The sequence below is a fragment of the Camelus dromedarius genome, chromosome 3 (genome assembly GCF_036321535.1).
Source record: "Camelus dromedarius isolate mCamDro1 chromosome 3, mCamDro1.pat, whole genome shotgun sequence".
In the NCBI taxonomy this organism is placed as follows: domain Eukaryota; kingdom Metazoa; phylum Chordata; class Mammalia; order Artiodactyla; family Camelidae; genus Camelus; species Camelus dromedarius.
Genome location: NC_087438.1, coordinates 47,661,214 through 47,688,148, shown reverse-complemented (window position 1 = coordinate 47,688,148; position 26,935 = coordinate 47,661,214). Strand labels below are relative to the sequence as shown.

Here is a 26,935-nt window from a genome sequence, read left to right as displayed (position 1 = left end):
AATGCTTGGGAATATGGACGCAGATTGTGAATATTTCACAGCTGTCTTCTCCAGAGGATTTTAGCTTCCAGTGAGGTCAACCGTACCCTTCTCCAGAGGTAGCTCAAAGTCTGGCCAGTGGAAAGTTACTGCTCTTGGATTAGTAAAGTTGAAAATTCACTTTTTTGAGTTTTAACTATTTTTGAAAAAATCTCACTTTTCTACCATAGGAAGTAAAAGCACAGAGGGCCTTTCCTTCAGAGGCAGCCTGGGGTTATGAAGTGAACATGGCTTTGGAGTCTGAAACCTGTTTCCCTAACCTGGGTCTCCTATCTGTTAGCTCTGTGACCCCCTAAACAAATCCCTTATCGTCTCTGGGTTCTAGTATCCTCAACTTATGAGATGAGTTGTGGTGAAGATTGGGTTAATAGACAAGAAAAGTCTTTGTAAATTGCAGTGTACAGCTCAAATGTCTTGTTACACTTGTTAGAGCTGGAAGAGAGCTGGCAAGTTCTCCAGTGGCCAGATGATCCACAGAGTCCCAGGGAGCACGGAGGACTCGCCTAAGGTTGCACATCTGGTTTGTGGCAGAGCTGGAGCCAGCCCCCAGCCCTCCCGACTCCCAGGCTAGTACTTTTCCATGACACAAGTCCGCCTCCAGCCTCTCTCCTCACCAGTCCTCTCCCTGCAGCATAGGGAGACTGTGCTGCTCCCTCCCACAGAACATTGAGAGGATTTCAGAATGGCGTATGTTTACCAAAGCTTTGAGTGTATAATCTGGAAACAAGATACTCTTCAAATCTGAAGAACTATTATTCAAAAATTGTTACCTTAGTCATTATGCTAAAATCCCCTTGGGCTATAGTAAAGAGGAGAGGAGCGCAGCTTGTATTGATAATAGAATTACTGAGCACACACAGCCATCTGTGTGTGTGTATGTGTGTGTGTGTGTGTGTGTGTGTGTGTGTAGCAAGTTAGAGAGAGGGAGACAGGGAAAGAGGAGGAGAGAGAAGAGAGTCTCTTTAAAAAGCAAATAGCCGTACAAGGTATTTTGTGTTATTCCCTATCCCCTTGATTTAATAAGTCTTAATTGAGAGTTCTTGTAATTCTCTTGCATCAGCGGATAAGCTCTCAGCATCCTCAAGTGCTGCAGGGCCTGCAGTTTTCTGCTTTTCTGTGGGTATTCATTTCCAAAATTTCATTAATATCCTACATGTGAGTCATTCACTCCCATGCAATCCATTTAAAACATCCAGCACACTCTGGGGGACAGAAGACGAAAGCTCAGAAAAGGCCAAGCCTATTCATTTGGTATGTTGAAGATTTGCCAACGTGAAATGGGAGAGGAGGCCTAGCAGGGTCCCCTCAAGGTAGCCAGCAGAAGATGTGGCAACATCTGATCCCCACCCACCTCCCCTCTCCAGGAGGGTGCCCTTTTATTTTGCTGTATGCTTCATGAGTGGGAGTCTGGGGGCAATACAATTGATGAGAGAGAAGAGAGATGAGAAAAATTCCTTTAGCAGGATAATAAAAATTTTAAGTTGAATATTCTTAAGAAATAATTGCACAGGCCACGTATGTGCAGTCAGCTCTGATCAGGAATCAGAAGACTGGGATTCTAGTGCTGGCCTTGCCATCAGCTGGTCATGTGATCTGGGGTAAGTTTTTTAACCTCCCTGGGACCCCAACATCTTCAGTTATCAAATGAAGATCATGAAACTTGCTTTAGTTATTGCACAATGAATGTAAAAGTGCTCAGGAATGTGTACAGCATTACACAAATATAAATTTATTTTATATATTAGCTATGAACTATATACCTGATTTCAATATGCTTCTCCTATATGATAGGCAAGCATGTAGCTTCTAAGGAGATCTTGGTGGCTGGCTCCCTTTGCCATTGAAAGCACAGAGCAATGCAGCAGTGCTGGCCTGTTTTCTCTTATTAAGAAGCAAGTCATCTAAGGGGTAAATTTGACAAATGAGCCTTATGGAAGCTTTCGAGCTATTGCCTGGAGAGGCACTAACATTGGAGTTGGCATCTGGGGCTAAGCAGGCCAGGAGATGCCTCACAACAAGTTGTCACTAGAAGGTGGCACACTGTGGCCCTGTGGCATCACTCATTTCCAGCTATGATTACAAAAGCTAGTCAAATTTTCATCATTCTCTAGGAGTGCCAGCTTGAAAAAAAATCAGTGTGAAAAAATGCCTGAGGGATAGCCATCCTCTGCCTTTGGCCATAGATGGGTCCACACAGAGTCCTGCTGGCAGGGGTGGCTCCCACAAACGAGTTACTGCCTCAAGGAGCAGGTGGAGAAGAAGGAGGAGTGCATGGCTTTCATATACTTATTAGCAATTTTCTGTGTGGCATTTAAAATTGAGGAAGGAGTTAGATACAGCTCTAACACTCGGAAATTCATGCACTAGGTTGCGGCTCTTGGAAATATCATTACATCAGCAGCATGGTGCTCTCTGCCTTCAAAATGGACTTAACTCTTTCTGAAGTGATTCTATTCTTGGACCTGAATATTTTCTCTGTCCTCAAAATTCCTCTTGTGGGGAAGAGTATTGCTGCCCTATACATAAAAAATACAGCAAATTGTTGAAGAAATTCCAGGGACTGAATACATCAATACATGAGAGTTAGATTTGGTTGTATTGACATTTGGTGGTTGAGGTTCTTTCCTTAAGCTCTTCAGCACCTAGCAGAATTGCTTCATTTGTTACATTGGAGGAATAAAATGGAGACTGTGACCTACAGAGGCACAGCTAACTTAACCTTGGAGAGAAGGGGGAATTCATGACCTTGGCATGGAGTTAGGTCCAAGGAGAAATGCAAATCTTTTCTGATTCAAATCATTTTGTGACGTGGTATCTCTCAGACTCTAGGAGCCTGGATTCCCTCAAATCTGTCTGTTTAATTAGCTCTATAAGGAGAAAATTCCAGGATTAGAGGCTGTAGAGAAAGTGAAAATTGGAGACAGAGGCAAAGTGAATTGTAGATTTAAGGTAATTGGGGTAAGGGCTTGATCCAAGTTAAAATCCTAACTCTGTCATTTATTAGCTCCGGGACCTGGGAAAAATCATCGTTACTTGTCTGAGCCTTAAGTCTACCTGGAAAAAAATGCAGATAACTGTAGCTGCCTTCTCCACTAGCACCACCCATATCGCAGTTGTTAGGATGGATGTGAAGTTTTTTTGCAAACTATAAAGCACAGTGCTGTTAGGACTGGGCATATATTGCTCGTGTATGTGCATATGAATATCCGTAAGTGAATACAAGACAAGTATTTTGTTCAGCTGTGGGTTTGAAGTTTCCATTTTAATTTTCCATTTTGTTTGCTAATGGGGCAGATTGGATGTAAGCATGTCAGGGAACGGATGCCGCCTGTGATGTTTATGGCAGGGTAGACCATCAGCCAATCTGTACTCCCCTGTGGATCAGAAATCTACAATTACAGAAATTATGCCTCAATTAGACTTTGTCCTCAGATGGGTGTCACATTAGCCTTCAGAGAGAGACAGGTGGGCCTGTGACAAGGCCTCAAGTGTCAAAGGTCTGTTGCAAGAGAAGAATGTCAAAGCCACAGAGGGGACTCAACATTGCTTTTTTACTCCTAGAAAGTCCCATGATGGTTTAACATATTTTCCCTCATATCTGCCTGGCCTGACAAAGCCTTATCTGATCTTAAAAAACATTTTCAAGAACTATTTTAGGGTTTTGTTTTGATTTGTTCTTGGATAAGATTCTTAGGGGGAAAGAAATTTTTAGGTTTTTCTTTTCTTTTTAAAACAGGCGTTTTTACATGAAAATCTTCTTCAATTAAAGGGCCAGTCTCTAATAGGGAAAGATCACTTTGCTCTGCAATGGTCATTGTGGAACTAGTCAGCCTTTGTATGCAAAAAAAAAGAAAAAAAGAAAAAAAAATTGTTTCCCCTTCCACTTTGAGGAAACTATCAGATTCCATCTCCACAGTATTAGGCCCTTTTCACTCAGTATGGCTTTCAATCACAAGAGATACTGAAGGCGTTGAATAAACTTCCCACTGGCATTGCCCTAAAACTGTATCGCTAACCCTGGGAGCTAAAGCAGTTGAAATTAAACAACAGACCAAATGTAAAGACAGCCTACTGTGTTTCCATGAAAAAAGTACCCTCAGGTTTTCTTGTGAAGTTCAAGAGCAATGAAGGCTTAGAAATGTTTCCCAAGAGCATTTTTAAGAGAAAGAGAGACTTAGAAGCTGAATTCTGTGGCAATAAGTATTAATAGTGTACAGTTATACGTTGTGTGGTATCCTTAATCCAGAGAACTCAGTGAACCCAAATATCAAGGACTCACCAATTTCTTCATCCTTATGTCTTTAAATTCATTTAATTCATAGGTTTTGTGTAGTTTCCTATCACCTTTTGGATCTGGATGGAGGTGGTGGTGGTGAGGGGGTCACTGTGTCGCCACTGTTGGACATGCTTATTAGTTGAGATGGAACTCAGATTCAAAGAATCCTTCTTTCTGAAAGTCATACTGAGGTGGGTTTTTTTGTGGAACAAAGACTAGAGGTCTATTGGCAACAACCCCTGCTTTTGTTGATCTAAGCTCCTGATGGTCTTTTTCGAAAGTATATTTCTGTACAGTAGTAGGTTACTTGAATCAACAGAGCTTTCACTTGCTCTCCTCTTTCACTTTTGCTCTTGTGGTAACCAGAGTTCTTGGTTCTTGACCCTCATCAATGAGAATGAAATAAGGCAGTGAAGGACCGGGAGGTTGGTTTCTCCACATAGTTCTACTGGGCTTTGATTCGTGACTGGAAAATCACTGGCTTCTGGTTAACCTGAGTTTTTGCATCTTCCCTTTTAACTGAATATTGCTCCCTTTATTCAACTTGTAGATGTCTGTAGTAAATAAAATCATTGTCTGTAATGACACAATAAAGCAGGAGATAAACACTTTGAAAATGTAACCTGTAGCTCTTAAAAAGTGCAGTGAATTGTCTGTCAGCAATAAATTAATATCTTGCAATTTTAGTAGGAGAAAAAAAGGTTAACCTGTATTTTGCTGACTAAGTTCCTTGCCCCTACCATCTTGTAATTAAGGATGTTCAAAATGTTCTCATTTCAGCATTAGTGTACATTGAGTATCACATTCCAAGAATTACATCAGGTGAAGAGCTAAGGCTTCATTGTAATATCATGAAGAGGCCAGGGGGAAAATGGGACCTGACAAGCCATCTGCACTCAGCCCCGACGAATCTGCACGAATCTGCACCCACACCTCAGTGGGAGATGCTCTTGACCTTGGGGCATCTCTGACCCCTTACCTTGGGGCAAATGAAAACCGAAGCACTATCTACACTTTTCAGTGTGCTCAACATACTCTAAGCTCATGGATAATCACCATGCTGCATGAATTTTGTAACTAGCCTGTAAAATTTGGCCAACTTTGAGAGTGGTGACTGGTCTTGGTCCAGTGATAACTACTCCAGCTGTGGTTATAAATCAAGGGGAGGTTGTTAAAGAGCCTCTATCAGAGGCTGGCTACTTGAAGCTCTTTGTCTGGAGACTACAGAGAAACAGATGCCAATAGCTGAACCTGTTCTGTTCAGAGTAGGGTGCTAGCTTCAGACATTCCTCTCAATTCCAGTCTCAAGCTCCATCCTTCTCCCTGTTGTTTCCTTCCAGTGTGTCAGTCTATGTTCCTTCCCCATGACAAGACTGCCTTGGTTTGTAAAGAACATAACATTCTGCCACCGTGAATAAAGTCATTATGGTTGTTTTGAATTCCAGAGCATTTGATTGATGTGGCTGTTGGTATAAGCAACAGCTTCTCCTCTGTAAAATAAATTCCCAGTCCCCCTTTGGAAACTGACTCATAGCAGAGCTGTGACACGGAAGTGTGAGAGCTAGAGGTGAAAAGTGGTATCTCCAGTTAAAATTGGAGATGATACTTAGAAATCATTATTTGAAACCCTGAAAAAAAAAAGAGCATCACCTGCTGACTCATTGGTCCTATTTCCTTAGGACTTTCAATTCAGAGTGATATAATTCACCTATAATTATCGAAACATTTTTGGTGTTTTACCTTATCAACAGAAATCAGCATCATGATAATTCAAGACCATATATAAAATTATTATAATTTTGTCAATGATGTAATAGTCTATTAAAATGAATCCTAAAACCAAAGAAAAAAATCCAAGGGAAATAACAAAGAGAAATAGATTGGCAGCATAAGGACCTCTTATTTCATTTTTTAAAAAGGAACACCTAAGCTATTTTGATTTGATTTTTACCTTTCAGTGAAGGCAACAGTGCTGTCCGAAACTTGGAAAGCCATTGTTAGAAAATTGAAACAAAACAAAATAAAACAACAGAAAATAGAATTAGGATCAACTCTTCACAAAGTCTGTTACCCTCTATAAGAGCCAAATGTAACTTTGAAACTTGATGCCAATGCCCAAGTGGTCCAAGTTACTGCCTTTGCTCTTTTTAATAAGTCGGCTGTTCATGGAGCTAATCATAAATATAATTGAAAATCACTGTTGGATCCTTTGAAGTTTGCTGCCGTTTTGTGGAAGAATGTAAAAAAAAAAATCCTGAGGAAAACTTCAAACAATACTTTAAATATTCAGAATCAACAATCATGCTGTTAGATTTACCTCAAGAAGTTCATAGTGATTATGAAATATAATTTTAACTCAAGAAAGCACTCTAATTTCCCATCTGTAATAAATGTCACCAGGGCAGTCATTGTCTTAATTACTTAATTTCTGCCTGGCTTTAACTGAATTTAATTTTTTATTCTGAAACAAATATGTGACCAGAACAAAGTACCCAGATTAATCAGCTATTGTCAGTCAATTTCATCTATGACTTTGGAAATGATGCCACTAAGACAAAGTGGTTCTTTAGTAGAAACAATGTCATTCTGCCCAGACTTTCATTTTAGGAGAGTGCTTCTGCAGTGAATTAATAGTCCCTGGAAATGGTGCAGAGCTACAATAACAGCTTTCTGGTTTTGATTATAAGGCAGAATGATTTCTGGTTTTCTGTAATATTTGCATTGTGAATGGGATTCCATTTTTTCTCGTTTAGATACAGTGATCAGGTGAGAGAAACCTGAGCCTATTCCATCAAAGCTCTGTGCTGTGGCCAGAATACAAATCACTTGATTCCGGTTCCTTGAGAAAAATCAGCATATTTTAAAACAGAGAGAGTATTCGGGCAATGAACAAATGAGAATTTGAGATAGTGTTCAAGAAATCATGCGCATTTGAACTGAAGTCACTGTGTATTGCTCTGGGTTTCATGGTAGCTAACTACATATCTTTCTGCAAAATGCTTTCATAGCATTCTCCTAGGGTGTTGAAATTTGAAAATAAGGGTAAAAAATAAACACAGCTCAACCAGAGGTGGAGTGGTGGGATATTATCCTAAGCCATTGCCGTATTCATAACTCCAAGGAGATGGCCAATTGGGATAAGAAGGATCAAAGCCCTTTGTGTTCAGCAGACAGAGGTGTGAAGAGAGAGAAAAATGGAGTGGTGAGTTCTAATCTCCCTTCAAACCTGGGAAAATCACTGAAGTGCCTTTCTTTTATTTAATTTTCATTCCCTGAAAATAGGATGGTGATGATGTGTACCTAATCATGAGGCTGATCAAAATCTTCGGAAAGGGCTTCTTCAAAGAGATGATCCACCATGCTTAATGATCCGAAAATTAGCTCAAGGCTGAACTAGACTTTCTTCAAAGTAGAGTGAAACCTCTTATTTCATTATTGTTGTTTATATTTTCAGTCAATTAGTGCCTTTTCCAAACCCCTGGCATTTCCTATGTAGAAAGATTTTTTATGCCAGTTTGGCTTCACATTGAACAACACTAATTCCTCTCCCATGTGACTGTCCTAAAAATATTTGAAACAGCTGTCATGATTCTTCTCTCCAGGCTAAACAACTCCAGTTCCTCACAGGCCATGGTTTCAAGTGCTCTTATTGTCTTAGGCTCTCCTAGCTGGACAGGTTTAAGTTTACAAAATTCTTTTCTAACAGTGAGAGATTGGGAGCAGAATACCAGGCTTATGTCAGTCATGTTAAATCTGGCAAGCATTGTTGCTTCACGGATTCAGACTACCATGGCTCTTTAAAGACAACTGAAGTTGAATCAGTTATTTTTGGAGGCCACATCAGATCACTGGCTCATGTTGAACTTGGAGTCAATTTAAACCACAAGTTTTTTCACACATGCTCCTGCTAAGCCACTATGTGTGTGTATAGCTATATATAGTTATTATCTGTTGAGTGCTTATTATGGGCAAGGCAATGTGCTAAATGCTTTGCATCTTCTGCATCTCATTTAATCTTCACATCAACCCAACGACATAGTAAGTATCCTTAGCCCATACTGTGAGTAGGCTGAGGCTCACATGAGTTAGAGACTTGCCTAAAGAGGTTGACTCCAAAGCAGACACTCCTAAACTTGATGCTATTTGGCCTTCTGTACTGGCGTGATGTTTTTGTTGCTAACCTTTCTTGGAGGGAGGATACAGAGGATCTAACATCAAAGAGCAGAACCATTAAATATAAATCAGGTTAGATCTACTCTTCTTTTTAGTCTGCTGAGATCTTTTTGGATCCTGGTCTTGTCCCTCAATATATTGCCATTCCCTTAAAGGTTCATGCCACTCATGGATTTCATCAGCTGCTGTCACTACTCTCATTTAAGTCATTGCTTCAAAAAATAGAACCAGGCCAAAGACAGAGCCTCTCAGCTCACACTAGAGTCTCCATCATGTTGGCCTTGATCACCAATCTGATCAAGTTACAAATCCATGATACTGTGATTCAGCTCACATTTTTTTCATCTTGTCCATCATGAAGACCTTCTACATCCTTTGCTAGAATTCAAGTGCAAAATTTAAGGCATGCTTTTAACGAGGCTAGCATTACTGCCACAGGGAGCAAGAAGGAGTGGTCTGGCAAGATTTGTTCATTGTGAATCTGTGTTATTTTATCTTTTTTACTTTTTTTTATTGAGTTATAGTCATTTTACAATGTTGTGTCAAATTCCAGTAGAGCACAATTTTTCAGTTATACATGAACATACATACGTTCATTGTCACATTCTCTTTCACTGTGAGCCACCAAAAGATCCTGTATATATTTCCCTGTGCTACACAGTACAATCTTGTTTATCTGTTCTACATTTTGAAATCCCAGTCTGTCCCTTCCCACCTCCCATCCCCCTGTCAACCACAAGTTTGTATTCTATGTCTATGAGTCTGTTTCTGTTTTGTATTTATGTTTTTGTTTTTGTTTTTGTTTTTTTAGGTTCCGCATATGAGCGATCTCATATTATATTTTTCTTTCTCTTTCTGGCTTACTTCACTTAGAATGACATTCTCCAGTAATATCCATGTTGCTGCAGATGGCGTTATGTTTTCGGTTTTTATGGCTGAATAGTATTCCATTGTATAAATATACCATATCTTCTTTATCCAGTCATCTGTTGATGGACATTTAGGCTGTTTTCATGTCTTGGCTATTATAAATAGTGCTGCTATGAACATTGGGTAGACTTACCATTTGACCCAAGAATCCCACTCCTGGGCGTATATCCAGAAGGAACCCTACTTCAATCTGTGTTATTTTTAACTGATCACCATTTCCTATGCTAAGGAACCATGGTCCAGTCCTAACTCTCCATTCTAGATTCTGGTCTAGGACTGATATCAGTATCACCACTTTCCAGTTTACAGCATCAGCTTTCTCTTCTTCGAAAGTTTGTTCTACATGCAACTATGTTTAGTTTTCCTGTCTTTGAAAAGAAACATTAGTGACAGTAGTTGGGTGCACTCTTGGACAAGTTCTTTTCATATCTTGGAAGGCATTTTTTCTTGGTAAGGAGATTTGAACACATTTAGGACACCTTACTGTATTTGTTGAACCCTTTTTCAGGCTAAATATAATTTTATTTTACAAAGGAAACAGAAATAAAATGATATTCAAGTAGTTTGGTAGGATCTTCCACTCCATGATCTGCATTTTATTACTTTTAAGCTATTGAGATAGCTTTGTCCATAACACATTATTACCTCTCAGTTTGGGATCTGCTTTTAAAACTGGTGTTCCAAGGTGTGTACACAACCTTCTGATGTGAAATGAAGATAATAATATAGGCTGTACCAGTATCCTAGGAAAGCCATAGATTAGGAGATAGAACTCATACTATACTGGATATTTGTAATCTTTAGCATACAGTATAACTCAGCTGAATGGAGAGAATAGAACTTTAATTTTTTGGTAATTAAGTGCCAAATCCTTATGCTAACTTGAGTCTGATATAAAAATTTAAATTGTTTCTCTAGGAAATAATGTCATTGGAATAAAGACAGTCTCTGAAAGTTGCTTTCACATTTTCTTGCTTCTTTTCCCAAGGTGACATTCCAATGTCATGACAGCCTTGTGCAAAGATGGAATGACTGGCCTCAGGCTGGTTCTCTGTTTACATTGTCTCCTTCTTGATTGGCCTCTAAAGTGATGGGCTGAGAACACTTGGCTTTTGGCTTTCTGGGTGCAGTAGTGGCCTCCAAAGCTGCTATATGTGACCAGTGAACTTGTGATCCATTCTTTTGGTTTGTCTGTGCTCCCAAGAAAGATAAGCTATCTCTCTCAATGACTCAACTTTCTTTCAGCTCTCACAAGAAGCAGACTCTAGGATTTCTGTGACTTCTCCATCCAATACCCTGGGCTGGTGGTTCATCTCAGCCTCTGCTTCTAGGTCAGCTTGTCCCATCACAGTGGACCTCATGGCTGACTCTCAATTAAATATTCATCCCACACAGGAGCTGGGGTTAGCTCATGAGTGCCAGTTAGACCTCTCCATGTGATCATGCATTTTAACCTCTATTCCCAGAATCCAGTGTGGGAACTGAGTGAAGATAACCTTGCTCTTGGTGTTCCCTGCATGTATTTAACACCCCTACTTCTGTAGGCCAAGGGTCCCAGAAAAGTCCTGAACAGGTCTCATTGTTTACTCATCTGTCTTCTCTCAGCTCTCCTCTGCTCCCTTTCCAATCTCTCCAAGACAGTAAAAGAGCTGGCATTTCTTTGGTTTCTCTATCAGTATGATCTATTTCTTTCTAGTTCCACATAAGCTATAATGGTAGGTGTTAGTATCTCCTCCTTGTGGTAGTAATTCTTTCTCTCTGAGCTGAGTCTACAGAGTTTAGTTGTTGATAGGCTGAGGGGAAGACAGAATTTGAACAATTTTGTCTCAAGGCAATGAATGGCCAGACTTTCAAAGCTATCACCCTGCTGCTTATTCTTATGATATATATGTTATATATATATCACATATATTATATGTAACTATATATGTTATATATACACAATATATATAACTCTATATCTATATCTATATATGCATGTATATCTGGCTGTCTGTATTACAACTTGTTTAAAGGTCTATTCCCTTGGGTGAATACACAAAGCTTCCTTTCTGTGACCCTATCTGGTCTCTCTAATGAAGTGCCTGGCACCAAATGAATGGAACACTTGGGCTGTACCCCTCTTCATTTCTGGAGAACTGCCTTCACTTATTTAGGTATAGACAGCAATAACTGTTACACAAGGAAACAGGAAGTTACAATATCTTTTCTTCTGGATGTTAAAAAAAATGTGTTTTGCTCTCATAAGAATTTACAGTGAATGACTATGCTGCTTTAGGGGAATGTATTTTGGATTCTGAAGGTTCACTTTCATAAGCCCTAACAACGTGCATTTGATTAAAGAGGAAATGGCTGTGGGTCAGGGCAGGATGATGGATTTGAAGTTAGAAAGGCTGAATCCTCAACCATTGGTAGTAACTTGCTGGGTTGACTCAAGCCAGTTGCTTCATCACTGCCTGCCTTATTTTCCTGTGTCTAAAGGGAGATAAGAAATGCTTACAGAGTTAACACTTGCAAAGTAAGATGACACCAGGAAAGGAAGTGACTGCAAGTTGCCCACGCTTTGCCCCTGTCACTTTTGACCTCTTTTCCATATATACTTTGCCAGTTGCCTCTAAAAATATAAATCCGCTGGTTCCACAGTTCTAGAACCATGTGACTGTAATCTAACTCCTGGACCAAGCAGAGAAAGTGAAAATATTCCTCTCACTCTCCTGCCCTCCCATCAATGACACAGCGGGTAAGCAAGACCAAAATTGAGGGACAGAAACTCCTAGATGATGAAATTGACTTGTCTCCACAAAATAGTGGGAAGATTTGTTCATATATATTTATACACATACATACATATTTTACAACGTATATACTCTGATTATTTCTTTTATTTTTTAAAATTTGTGCTTGGTCTACATGTAAGGATAGAGAAATGGGAATTTTTTTTCTATTATTTACAAAACAGTATCAACCCTTTGGGTCTTTTGAATTACTGCCTCCTTCCAGCAGTCTGGGTCACTGTCATTTAGGGTCACTTCTAGCACCTGGAACAACATCCTTGTGAGGCTGGGGTTCTACCTTTAGCTGAGAGTGAGCAGGGAGACCCGGGCTCCAACCTGGAACTCAGCAGCCTCTCATTTCACCTTAGAACTGGCCTGAAGTCACTCTCAGTGCACTTGTCAACAGATCTGACCTCTGGAGGAAATGGAGTCTGACTTCCGTTGAAGTAAGAATTTAAACATTGACAATGACCCCATGTTACACTAGGCTGAAACAAAATCTCAGGAGCCAATGTAGGTACCAAAGATATTTCTTTTCTCTAAGAAGAGAGGGTAGTTCCCCACTTCTCACCTTTAGGTTAAGTCAGCCCATAAACCGCAGCTCATGATGCAAGTTGATGTGGTAACAGCCCAAATGCCCTCAGCTTCCAGTCTATTCACAGGGACATTATGATGTGTGGTTGGTGTAAGCCTGTCCTTTTTATGTGTCTCTCCATGCTCTGTTGTTTTTGATTGATTATGGAAAGGAGGAAGAATTTGCTAAATGCATGCATTCATATTTTCCTCCTTCAGCTTGTATCATTCTCACTCACTTCTCCCAACTCACAGAAAGGTCTTTCCAATTCATTTCCATCTGTAAGCTGGAGACCCAGGAGAGCCAGTAGTGTAGTTTAAAAGCCTGAAAGCCAGAGAACCAATGGGATAGATTCCAGTCTGGGTCTGAAATCCTGAGAATCAGGAATGCTGAGGGCAGGAGAAAATAGATGTCCTTGCTCAGTAGTGAGGCAGAGAGTGAATTCATCCTTCCTCCTCCTTTTGGTTTACTGATTTTTAATGGGTTGGGTGATACCCACCCACACTGGGGTGAGCCATCTGCTTTACTCAGTTCACCAATTCAGATGCTAATCTCTTCTGAAAGTACCTTCACCAACACACTCAGAAATAACGTTTAACCAGCTATCCGGGCATCCCATGACCAGATTGACATTTAAGAGTAATCATCACACCATTTCCACAGGGGAACAACATTTTTGTTTAATTTGAAAGAAAATATTCTCTGGATAAATTCTTTTCAAAATTCAGCACCAAATATATCGGTCACACGATTTACTTACAATTTGGCATAATCCACCCATGTATGAATCCACACATGTTAATCAACTCTAGTAACCTTTTTCAAATCTTCTTGTTTAATTAATACTATATATGTCCTTTGATCACCTTAGTAGCAAGGTTAGAATCTTAAAGCAAAGGTAGTTTTATTTTTTGGAGGGTGCAGAAAGGAATTGGGGGAAGGAATTTGGTGCCAGGAGGGTCCCCATGATTGTTCAATGATTAGTGCTGTTCCATTAGCAGGTACAAATCTAAGGGACATTGACTCTGCTGTTGGGCCAACTGACATCCTTCAGAGTCCCCCATTTCTGGGCTGTCAGATGTCTACCTGTGATCCCAAAACAGATAAAGTACATTCTTTACTGGGCATATTTCCCCTAACAAACTAATAGCCCTAGGTAATAATGTCAAAAGCTCAGGCTGGCTTGTTTCAACCCACCTTACTAGAGTCATAAACCCACCGCCCTTCATGAACCCTAAACCTCTTAACTCACCTACAACCAATCAGAGCCTTGTGCACAAGCTTATCAGGCACCTTGTGACCCTACCTTACAAAACACCCCAATAACCGGCCCTTGGTGCTCACACAGGCGCCTCTTGTCTGTGTGACCAGCTGTTGTCTGTGACAGCATACCCCAGTCAACTCCTTTCTATTCCTAAACTCTATCTCTGGTAAATTCTTTTACCAACTTGTGTGTCACTGGCTCACCGACCGGCCGCCGCTTTGTGTCCACAGCATCTACCCATCCTTCAATCCCCAGGGATAGGATTCATTTCACTGACCTTGCAGAGAATGCAGGCTCAGTTTGCTTCTTGAGTGAATAAAGGAAGGATAGTGCTGACATGCTTGGACTTGACCTGTCCATCCCCTCCAGGACTCGCCCCACCCATTTCCCAATCTTAAGGCTCAATACCTTATTTACTCAAAATAGGAGGGAAAAAAGAGTGGGTATAGTTAATTTAATGAGTTAATGACCAAAGCTCAGATACTATGCCATGGCTAAACACCTTGGTGACAATTTATGAAGCTTGAATCCTAGTGACCAGCCCTTTTCCAGTTGTGAGCAGCATTAGCTTGAACCACATATTGGGGATTAATGATTCTTCAGACTTTTAGGAACCCTGGGCTGGGAAATACTTGGTTCTAACGATGGTGAAGCAGATTCAATAGGTTGTAGCATGGTACAGATTTTCCTTCATTATGTCTCTTTTCTAAAGTTACAGAGTAACTATTTTAGGCTTAAATATATTCACCAGCCATTTAGTACTCTTCGACACATTGCATATTTAATGTTCCACTTTACTGCCTGCTGAAAGAAATAAATGCATAACAAAATGCTTTGAAAAATGCTTAATTTTTCAACTGTTGATTTAGTGTGTAACGGTTCAATAAGGTGGTGAATTGCCCTGGTCTACAACTACTGAAAAATAGAAAAATTACCCACACTGGTATGTTAAATCTGTGAATATTAAGTTTGTCAATGTAATTTATGACTCGGCAGGTAATATACCGGTAATTTGCATACTAATTGCCATGGTGGAAGCCAAACGACTTTAATTCAGTAAATTAGTCTGCCTAAGCAGAAGCCAGCAATTGCCTCTGTGTTGGGGAGAGCGATGAAGCTTATTTAGGAGGGAGAAAATGGAGCTCTGGCCAGGTCTTTCAGGGCTATAGAGGCCCCCTGCTGGCAGGTAGGACACATGGCTGCAAAGCCAGCCAGCCTTGCTGAGAGCCTACTGTCTGCTTCTCAGAGCCAAAGCCCAGTGGATTTTCCAAGCGATTCAAATTCAGAAAACAGAAGACTGAGGTCAAAGCAGATCACTCCCCATAAAAGCAATACATGTCTGTGTGTCTGCAACAGAAACAAATAGAAAACTGAAGTCATAAAAATAATCCATTCTGGCTTCCTAAAAGAGGTTATTTTAATGATAGGCACATATTCCTTAATTCTTTTAAAAACAGGCTTGATTTTCTTTTTAAAAAAAGAGTGTGTCTGGAGAGTTGTAGAAGAATCAAATGATATTTAAATGCTATGGGAGCCAAATACCTACAAAAAGATGTTCAGCCTCCGCAATAATAATGAAAAAACAAATCAAAACACTGAAGTGTACAATTTTGTAATTTTAGCAAAAACTTAAACGACTGAAAGCTTTTTTTATTGTCACAGGCATGGGGAAATGAGCGTGTTATAAATTGGCATAACCTTTTAGGTGGGCAGTGTGGTAATAGCTGCAAAATTTTAAAATGCACGTATGCTTTGACTCACCAATCCCACCCCAGGAAGTGAATCCTATAGAAATACAAATGTATAACGTGAACTGTATGAAATTACTGTGATCAACCATTTTGATATACAAAAACAGTAATTTAAAGTGAGTCAGCCTAATACAAGGGTGTTCACTGTAGCATCTTGTAATGATGACAGTTTGGAAAAAGCCTAAATATATAGGAAACTGGTTAAACAAATGGTGGTACGTATCTTATGAAGCTTTTAAAAAGCGTGAGGTAGAGCTAATCTACACTGAAAAGGAAAGGTGACCATGGAATATTAAGTAAACAGACCAAGTTGAGTGACATTACGCATTATCCCATTTTTGTTTTTAAAAAGTATTTGTGTGTATATATGTGTATATTGATTTGTGTATAATGTGGGTAGAGAAAAAGACTGGACCTAGCATTCAGCCATGGCTACCTTTAGAGAGTGGCACTCCGGATGGAGTCTGGATAGAGAGGCCTCTTCTTTTAACTATTTGTATTGCTTGAATTTGACACAGCCAATGTGCCCTTTTTATGGTTTAAAAAGAAATCCACAAAAGACGATGATGAAAATAAAACATGAAAGCCATGGGGGATTTACCCAATTAAAAAGAGTACTTTGTGAACTAAGTTAATATTCAGTAATATAGTATTTGCTCTGTTTGGCATGTTAAGATTTTTACATATTAAACATTTTGTAAAAAGTGGGGTGTACTTACATGTTGTGCGTGTGTAAGTGTATATAACAAGTGGGAGTAAAAATTAGGATAAATGTCATATTAAAAGTAGTGGTATGCAAACTAAATAAGCTCATCGGCTTCAAGAGTACCCAGTGCCAAATCAGCTACTTTCTATAATCATTTTAGAAGACAGAACTCGTGAGGCTTGAAAAGGCAAGTGAGAGCGTGAAAGTCAAGGATGAAAAACTGGACTAGATCACGAATTGAAGACACTATTTTATCCTCCAACTTTTTTTTGCTATTAGTGCTTTACTGAGGCATAATTTACATACAGGAAACCTCAAGAATCTTAAGTGTAAATTTTGATGAAGTCTGATGACCTTATTCAGGAATTTGCTGGTAGGCTGGCTCTCTAGGAAAAAACGAAAGCCCGATTTGTAACTTTTGTTGATTTTCATGGTTTAAATACTCCCACCATGGCTGATTTCAAGCTAGCAATGATTTAGCAATCAGCTCACAAAATCATCCTGATTAAGAATTGCCTCTTAGGAACGTGAGAGCCAGACCCAGACTCAGCCCACTGCTGCATGTATTCAGCCGTGTAACCACCACCCAAGTCAAGATGCAGAACGTTTTCATCACTCCAGACCTCACGGCCCTTTCCAATTAATCTACCCTTCATCCTGCCCTAGACAACCACAAAGTCAGCTTTTACTGCCAGAAATTAGTTTTGAACTTCATATAAATGACACTACAGAGAATATTCTTTTTGTTTGGAGCTTTTTTGCTCAACTTAATATTTTTGAACTTCATTTATGTTGTTGCAAAAGACACTATTTTAAAATCATTGTGGTTTCCTGTGAATCTGTTATCTGTGTCCTGTATGGATCTTTGATCCATTACTGAAAGAGGATCTGCACTTTATAATTTTCCTCCTTTAAAACTCCTCTTTCTTATTTACTTCCTCTAGTTTCTCAGTGTGTTATGTTGGACATACTGCACATAGGATATAAGAGAAAGCAGGAGAATCTACGCTTCTTAAATATTTCTAAATTTTATATCTCACATTTTATCAAAATGAGAATTGAGTGGGAAAAATATCATGGAATATCATCGACATTGTTCCTTATTTGATTTCTCTCTTTATGTGTGTGTGTGTGTGTGTGTGTGTGTGTGTGTGTGTGTGTGTGTGTATGTGTTTTGGGGAGGGGAGCGGGATGTGAATCTCTGAATATGGTTACAGCAAAGCCTGGCCACAAGATAGTATGTACCATCCAGACTCAAACCTAGAAACAGCCTGACTTTGTCCCACCAGCTGGGATGTTTTCCATGGCAACACCCCAGTCTCATCATAAAGACATTAGAAGCCAGAGGCTAGGGATAAAGGCCTGTAATGTCCCAGCAGAGGCCTCGGGGGCTGAATGCAGAAACTTCTCAGGTAAATTGAAGAGTCTGATGGCCACGATGCTGTACACTGTCACTAAGAATTTCTATGACGCATTTCATAGTGTTTTAAAGTCATTTCCTCAAGATTTTCCAAAAGAGCCATTTCCAGCTCTCCTAAATATTGTTTTTACCAATCAGAAGAGAAACAATGGGATTTTGAACCAGTGGTCATTTCAAATTAGCTGTTCCCAGTGGGAACCCACCCGCTAAGTTCTGATCAACATTTATTTAAATGTGTCACTTGGGGTTAGGCGAAAATTGGGAATGGGTTTCAGGGAAGAATTTCTGAGCACTTGTATTGATTGGGTTTTTCCTATAAACAGCTAAACTTTGAGGTTAAAATGAAATGCTGTAGACCCAGCACAGAGCCCTCCCCTTTCAATCCAGACTTGCTGGAGCCTTGTAATCCCTGGACGTTGAGCACTGGTTGAATGGCTGTCCCGAGTGTCCACGGGAGTCAGGCTTGAGTTTCTGCAGCTTCCTGCTTTCCAGACTTGGTCTCTCTCCTCTGCTGTGGTCTAGCTCCACACAGATGTCTGGTTGTCCTTTCTACCCTGTACGGGGAGGGTGCTAGGCTGAGACAGGGCAGTTTAAACTGTTGAGCCCATGGAGACCTTGGGGGAGGAGCAACGCCACTGCTGCATCTGCACTGAGGACTTGCCTCCTATAGGCTGCTCCCTGCCTGGCACCACCTGTGGCAGGATGCTGAAGCAGATCCATTCCAGGGAAACATGCGGCTCAAGAACCTCCCAAAGGTTTTTCTGAAACTTCCTTGAACTGCATGACAGTCTAGTATGCTTTCACCCAATCTGTTCCTTCTGAGCGTCACTTAGGATCAGAATTGCATCTTGATGCTCTCCTAGCCTTCTCTGACTCCCTATTTTTTTTCATTCAGGCATCTCTGCTAATAAAGTCCTTGCACATTTAATCCTTGCCTGACATCTGCTTCTCAGAATATCCAGACTAATTCAAGCTATTCAAGCACCTCTTGCATGGCCACAGGGAAGGATAGTGAAGGTGGGATTCAAGTGTCAGGCAGATGTTGACTTGCTGACCTGTAGGTTCTCCCCCAGCAGGGGCATCCAGGGTCTACTTTTCTAAGTCCCCTGAAGTGCCCTCCCTCTCTGTGACCCAAGAAGGGCTCCTTCTCAGCAGCAGCAGTCCTGGCTGCTGCCCAGCTGAGAGGGGACTGTGGAGGAGCAGCCGTCAGCATTGCCTGGTGTGGCGTGCTTCCCCAGCATGTGCTCTCGTCTCTTTCTTGTCAGTGCCATCTCTGTGGTATGCAGAATGCCTTCAGAAACCTGAGCTTGAAAGCAACAATGGAGGTGGGAATGAAAGAAGAGCAGGCCACCCCAGTCTCAGCAAAAAGATATTAGAAACCAGAGACTAGGGATGAAGGCCTGCAATGTCCAAGCAGAGGCCCTGGGGCTGAATGCAGAAGCTCCCCATATAAACTAAGAATGTGACAGTCTGGACCAATATCCCCAGTTGCTTTAGAATCAGCCAGAAGACAAAAGAATGCTGTCCAGACACTGCTTCTTCCAAATGAGCATCACAAAGGGCCATAGGAGTTTGCAAGCCAGTCCAAATTTCGACAATAGGCAGTAAATGATGGAAGAACCAAAGAATGAGAGAAGAGACTCAGGATCTCTGCCTTTCCATCACATTTCTAGCTCCTACGTTTAGCCAACTATCAGAAATCTCATAGGAAAGTAGTAGAACAAAGGTCTTAAAGCAAAGATCTCCCAACCTCAAAGGACCACTGATTCATTAGATCCTAAGAATGTGGTCACAATCCAAGTAGGGTGAAGATGCCTGCTTCTTTTCTGGTGGTCCAGCTCCATCAAGAGCTGATCATTCTGGGTACCGGGATTCCTGTGGGTTGCTTTGTTCCAATCTAGCAGGGAAATCTGCCCTTTGTACAGTAGCCCAGAGCCCAGATCAGTTCAAGGCCTTGCTGGAGACAGTCAGGAGAGAGCCACAGCTGGGTCCAGCTTCTGAGCCCAACCCAATCCAGATTATACTCTGGGGACTGGGCCGAGCCATATTAGCATCTGTGGAGCAGAATTTGGGACTAGAAAGGGATGGATGATATTTCCCAGGGCTCACACTTGTACTGCAGCACGATTGGGCTTTGCTAGACCCGCCAAATCTCTCAATTTTAAAGTCTCTCTGGTTATATAAAGAAGAGACTCTGTGTCTCGGGCCATTAGCTGCTTCTCTCACTAAGGGTTTCATCAGGGCCAAATCTGTACACATAACCATTACAGAAATGTGTCTGATGAAATTGTTGGTTTTACTTAATTTCACAAAACTAATAGCCATCTTTTAGTCAAAATGATAAATTAGAAAGATGAAACAGAGCTTTCCAAACTTGGGGGACAGAGAAAGGATTAGGGGAGTCACAGCAGCCTGACGTGTGCTAGTTAAACCGTCAGACTTTGAGAGCAAAATTAAACTTTCTATGTTCCAATTCACAAGGCAACCCTAAGCATTTAGACACACTTGGCTAATAGGATCTGGACACATCGAATTAGCTCCCAGATGCACAATCTAAAATATAGGCACACGATTTGAATACCAATTGTCCCTTTGCCAAACCTAGCAAATAACAAGCCTTATTGGGGAAGATGGTCTCATTTCAATTCATCCTGCTCTTGAAATCTTTGCAATCAGCACAGACTTGACGCATCTGTATCTTTCCTCCTCTCTGAGGAAAGAAGTCTTTCCTAAAGCTCAGTCCACTGGCAGAGTCCTCTGAGGTTGCTCTATTATGCACCATAGGACATGAATTCATTCTCTCATTTCTATTCTGGACACAACTGCATGCATTTGAATTCCACAGGTGCATGCTTTAAAAGAAAAAAAAGGCAAAGGATGTGGAGTTAGAGCTTGGAACAATTTGTTCCATAGAAGAGAGTGAATCATCGCCCTTAATGAGCAGTGTCAGCCAGACCTGCAGCAAACTCTGAACAGTCCCATTCATCAATTATTCAAGGGCCTTCTGCCTACCAAGGACGTCCATTCATTAATGCATTGAGGACTGATTGGTTCTTTGTCCTGTTGCTTGTGTCCATCCGAAGGATCTGGACTTGTTCACCATTCTGACTGACTCAACAATGGAGTGCATTTCCATTGAAGATAAGGGATCTAGTCAAAGAGAATTTTTACCAGAATGTTTCTCCCCTTGACTGAGGACACAATTGCATGTGATGTCAAGTCCTTTTTCAAGGACCAGGAAGCAGAGGAGGGGCGTGCTCTGTAAACCTAGGTTCCAGGAGCAGTTCTTGTTCGGTCAGCAAGTCTATGTGCTAAGCCCTTGCTGACATGCAACAGGAAGCTTGCTAGAAATGCAGATTCTCACCTCCACCCAAGACCTACTAACCCAAATCTGCATCCTAATGAAAGTTTGAGAAGCACTGTAGGAAGTGAAAGGGTACTGAATGCTGGGGATACTAGGTATCCTGGCCGCTGCCTTCCCAGAACTGCAGTCTGGAGGTGGGTAGAAGACTGATGTATTAAAGAAAACTTCCACAAGGAGGGTGCTGTGGTAGAGGTCTGTACAAAGTCCAGATAACAGAAGAAGCAGTGGTTCATTCCTTGATGGGCTTGTCAGGTGAAAAGGGGGTGTTAGCTCTCCCACTACCTTAAACCAGGCCTTCATCTCTCACTTGGACTGTGGTAAGAATCTTCTTACCTCCACTCTTTGGGGGCCCTCAAATCCATTTCCTAAACTGACCCCTGAGTTAATAGCGAAACACCAACTATCCCTCCTCTGCATAAAGCAAAGTGTGAACTCCTTAATTGGCACATAAGCCATTTGTCTGGCACACGCAGACCTTCCTGGGGCCAACTCCTGCCGTTCTCCAGCCTGTCTCCTTCTGCCCAGCTCTCCAGATCTGCCCATGAACTCCCTCCCATGTCTTAATGTTTTTGACACTCTTTATTCAGGGGCTGTTTCCTTCTGCTTTTCCTCCATGTTTACTTGGTGAGCTCCTCTTCATCCTTCCAAGCCTTTATTACATCTTCTGTGAAGCCTTTTATGTACTACTCCTAGATAATCTTCCACTTTACTCTACTTTTGCACTTTGCAAATCTATTATTTTATTTATCAGATTCTACTGTTATAATTTGTTTAATGGGAGCTTCACCTATGACGGAAGCTCTGTGAGTTTAATCTTTGAAGACAGGAAATGTGTTAATTATGAAGAGTAACCCATACCTGGGCTGGCACATAGAAGGCTCTCAGTCTTGTTTTTTGGATTAACTATGATCTGGAAAAATCTTGAAAGCATGAAGATGCTGGACATGTTGGGAGATCTCAGTTTTTTTAGCCTAGCTTGAGTGCTAGTGAGTGAGGGGGTACAGATATTAACTGGGAAGGAAAGAAGAGCTTTAGTTGAGAAGGGTTTGAACCCAGAGAAATGCTCAGTGTTATTTACAACAGGAGAACCATGTGACTAGTCCTTGTTTGGGTCATTGTCTGGGGACAGATAGGATATAGGTGTCAGCAGGGGAGAAACAGGAAGCAGTGAGACCTGAGAATCTGCTATTGTCCAAGCCTGGGAAAAGAATGACAGAACAAGGACTAAAGGCATAGTAAAAAGTCAAGGCTTTTCTCTTAGGAAATTACCTAAAAACAGTGATTTTACTGTTCTGAGTGTTTAAGCTGAGGCCAGAGTGTTATTGGAGAGTTGGCTTTAGCAGAGCAGAACTTTGAGAAGGTGGGTCAATGGGGGAAGCGTGGCAGGGGGTAAGGGGTAAACAAGGTAGAGGTTCTGATTAATTTAACTTTCTGGTTAACTCAGTTTATCTGGAAACTCATCCTTTTTGTTTCCAACAATATTGAAATTTTTTTCTGCAATGACTACTACTGCCCTAAGTTATACCATAGAGAAAGCATCTTATTTGTTTGTTTGTTTTTATTGAAGTATAGTTGATACACAGTGTTGTGTTAGTTTCTGGTATACAGCTTAGTGATTCAGTCACACACACACACACACACACACACATACACATATACATATTCTTTTTCATTATGGGTTATTACAGGGTATTGAATATAGTTCCCTGTGTTATACTGTAGCACCTTGTTGTTTATTTTATATATAGTAGTTAGTATCTGCAAATCTTGAACTCTGATTTTATCTCTCCCCACCCCCTTTCCTCCCTGGTAACCATAAGTTTGTCTGCTATGTCTGTGAGTCTGTTTCTATTTTGTAAATAAGTTCATTTGTGTCATTTTTTTGATTCCACATACAAAGTGATTATCATATGGTATTTTTCTTTCTCTTTCTGGCTTAATTCACTTAGTATGATAATCTCCATGTCCATCCATGTTGCTGCAAATGGCATTATTTTATTCTTTTTTATGCCTGAGTAACATTCCATTTGAGATATATATATATATATATATATATATATATATATATACACACACACGTCTATGTATCTTCTTTATCCAATCACCTGTTGATGGACATTTAGGTTGCTTCCATGTCTTGGCAATTGTATACAGTGCTGCTATGAACATTGCGGTGTGTGTATCTTTTTGAATTGAAGTTTTCTCTTGATATATGCCCCAGAGTGAGATTGCTGGATCATATGGTAAGTCTATTTTCAGTTTTTTAAAGCATCTCTATACTGTTTTCCATTGAGTTGCACCAAATTACATTGCTACCAGCAGTGTAAGGGGGTTCTCTTTTCTCCACACCTTCCCCAGTATTTATCGTTTGTGGACTTTTTAATGTTGGCTATTCTGACCAGTGTGAGGTGATTCCTCATTGTAGTTTTCATTTGCATTTCAGAAAGAGCATCTTGCGTTGGCCTTTGAGTGTAAAGGAGTGGCATGATTGTAGTTCTAGTTTTCTCATGACTCTGTGCAAGTCACTTAATCTTCCTAGGCAGCAGAATCCTCATTTTAAAATTGAGGTGTTTCCCTCATACATGGCTGGTAGGAATGTAAAATGGTACATTCCACTGTGGAAAATAGTCTGGTATTCCTCAGAAAATTAAACATGGAGTTACCACGTACCCCAGCAATTCCATACCTAAGAGAACTAAAAACATGTTCAAACAAAAACTTGTACATGAATGCTCATAGCAACATTCTTCATAGTAACCAAAAAAGTGGAAACAACTCAATATCCATAAACTGATGAAAGAATAAAAATGAATGTTTAAATGTGGTATATCCACACCACAGAAACATTCAGCTGTAAAGAGGAATAAAGTGGATAAAAAGGATACAGGCCACAACATGGGTGAACTTGAAAACATGCTAGTGAAAGAAACCAGAGACAAAGGTCATATGTTGGAGTATTTCATTGACATGAAATGTCTACAAGCAGGCAAATTCATAGAGAGAGAAAGTAGATAAGTGTTGGACAGGTGCTAGGGGAAGGGAGAAATGGGGAGTGACTGCTTAGTTGGTACAGAGTTTCTTTTGGAGATGATAAAAATGTTCTGAAACTAGATTCTAGTCATGCACAACACTGTGAATATACTTTTAAAAAAAACTACTGAATTATAGTATGCTTTAAAATGGTTAAAATTGTAAATCTTATGTTATATGAGTTTTATCTCAACTTAAAAAATGAGAAAGTTAAACTCAAATGTCTCATAGATTTCTTAAGCTCTAAGACCCTATAATTTACTGAAACCTCTCTAGCACACGATAGATGCTCAACAAATACCCAGCAAATTGAAGTGAAAGAGACACTGGAATATGATTCTTGGATGAGAGATAATACTTTCCTACATGTAGAGATATTTGTATCAGATGACATCTTCAGGGTATTAATATGATATAACTTGTGGGGCAGAATCACCTTTAAATGAATGCACTTCATCCATTGTGTGCTAGTAAATGTTTAACAACCAGCTCTCTAGGGAAAAAGAAAATATCCAATATGTACGCATGTAAATTTATTGTAAATTTTACTGATATAAAGGATGCATAGCACACAATTTACAAATAATAATAAAATATATAATACTCTTTACTGTAAATTCCATATAGCCAATTGATTCTCATAGAATGCTTTAATCAATTTTTGCTGAACTCTTCTATCTGCAGCCAAGCTATGGTTGCAATTGAACCATGATTTAACAAATGGAGTTGCATCCCAATCTTCTTACTTTTTTCCCCAATCAATTTATCATCATTTCTCTGATGTGTAATCTATTGTTAAACTATTTCTTACCCTTGTACAGATTACATCCATTAAACTGAAACCCCTTTCAGCTTTGGCACTAGTCATGTCAGAATTTCACTTATTTATCAAAAATGTTAGCAATTTCTTTGCTGAATTGGGTTATAGTTTTTGAATACTGGAAGAAAATTTCCTCAATTTTTGTGTGTGTTCTTCACAGAACAATGCCTATAGAATGACAGCTTTTAAGTTTAATCTACATTATTAACATTTTCTCTATCTTTTTTGTAAGTCTAGACAAACGATACATCAAGCCCTGAGTTATAGCATTTTCTGATTTCCTTAGTGCAAGTACTCCCATCGTGACTGATTTCAAGCTACCAAAGTGACAGCACTGAACACAGTTGGGAGGAGAAGCGCAGTAGCTCACCCTTCCACTCTGCTGGGCCAATAGACATAAATCACCCAGAGAGCTCAGATAACAGTAAAATAATTACACAATAATGAGTTTTAAATATTTATCACCTCTGTTTTTAATTAAACTTAATTATAAGTTCATATTATTTTATTTTTTAATAATGGCTGTGTTTATCAACCAGCTCTTAAAATTCCAGGAAATTTAACGCAGGTTCTCATGAGCTAGTGCAAGCTGGCTTAAGCACACCAGTGGTCATTATGATTCCTTTTTCAGTTTAAGACCCCACCAGAAACTTTATAAATATACTCTCCTAGAGATTTCAACACTCTTCTAAGAGCAGATTCTTTAGCTTAGTGTTTCTTAAACTTTGTGCTTTGGACTATTTCCCCCTTGTGATTGTAAAAGGCACTCCACATTGAGAAAAATGGGGAGGGGTGGCATTCAAGGAAGTTTTGAGAAATGTTGTAGGACTTCTCAGAGTCTGTAATATGCTAGCACACATTTTGAATCTTCCAGAAGAGAATATAATATTCAATTATCATATTTATTTAGCAGAATATAGTTTAGAAAATGCAGCTAAACCATGAATGGACTTTTAGAACATTGCAGCTTCACCACAGCAGTCTTTGTATTGCTCCCCAGCACTGTTGAGCCCCACCCACCACACCCCTACAGTGGAAATTAAGACGCCCTCCACTAGATCCCACACCTCCCCATGGTCCTTTGCCCCACTCTTAGGGATTTGGGGGTCAGCCTGAATGGATCATGAAGTTAGTGAACACTTGTGTTACCACCTTATTATTCTCTTAGGACAGAGGCCTGATCACACAGGTTCCAAGGAGTCTGTGGTCCCTGTATCTCCGTGGGGACTGATACATCCTTATCTAGAACTCCTCTTCATCCTAATATGTAGAGGTGCATGTGCAGAGGAGGTGGTGGGGGAAACTGGGTCCCCCAGTGCCATCCTAGGCTAGTTTACATTCATATCTTTTCCTTGCTCTTCCCCTGCTTTGCTCTGTAGCATAGGTGTGGGTTGGGGGCTTGAGAAGTCAGGGAAGGGGGATGAGGGGGTGGGCACCAGTCCTTGCAGGTTCTACTTTCCAACTCTTCTGTTTACTGGCTCCCAGTTAGGTTTGGTCTCTGGTGAGAAATTGAAGGGAGGGCGGGAGGGAGATGCCAAGATATTTGCTCTCTACTTCTGCCTTGGACAGTGTCTCTGGCAGTGCCTGCTGCTTCTCCATTGTTCTGCTCCTGCAGGACCATCCATTTCTTCTTGGTTCCATTTATTGCCTTTGGTCCCAAATTCTGGATTCAGGAACCTGGATTCCCACTGTTGTCTTTCTAGCCTAGAAGTAGTAGATACTTTATGCAACTGCTCATTTCTAGGTGGCCTCACTGTCTTTTCTTTGGCTTCTCAGCCCTTCCATCACCCGCTGTAGCAGACACTGGGGTACCC

The 26,935-nt window shown here is 40.4% G+C and overlaps 1 protein-coding gene across 4 annotated transcripts in view; it reads left to right on the top strand.

Moving 5' to 3' along the window:
- Positions 1 to 26,935, top strand: part of ZNF366 (zinc finger protein 366) — a 265,929-nt gene that overhangs the window by 105,667 nt on the left and 133,327 nt on the right. The window lies entirely within an intron of this gene.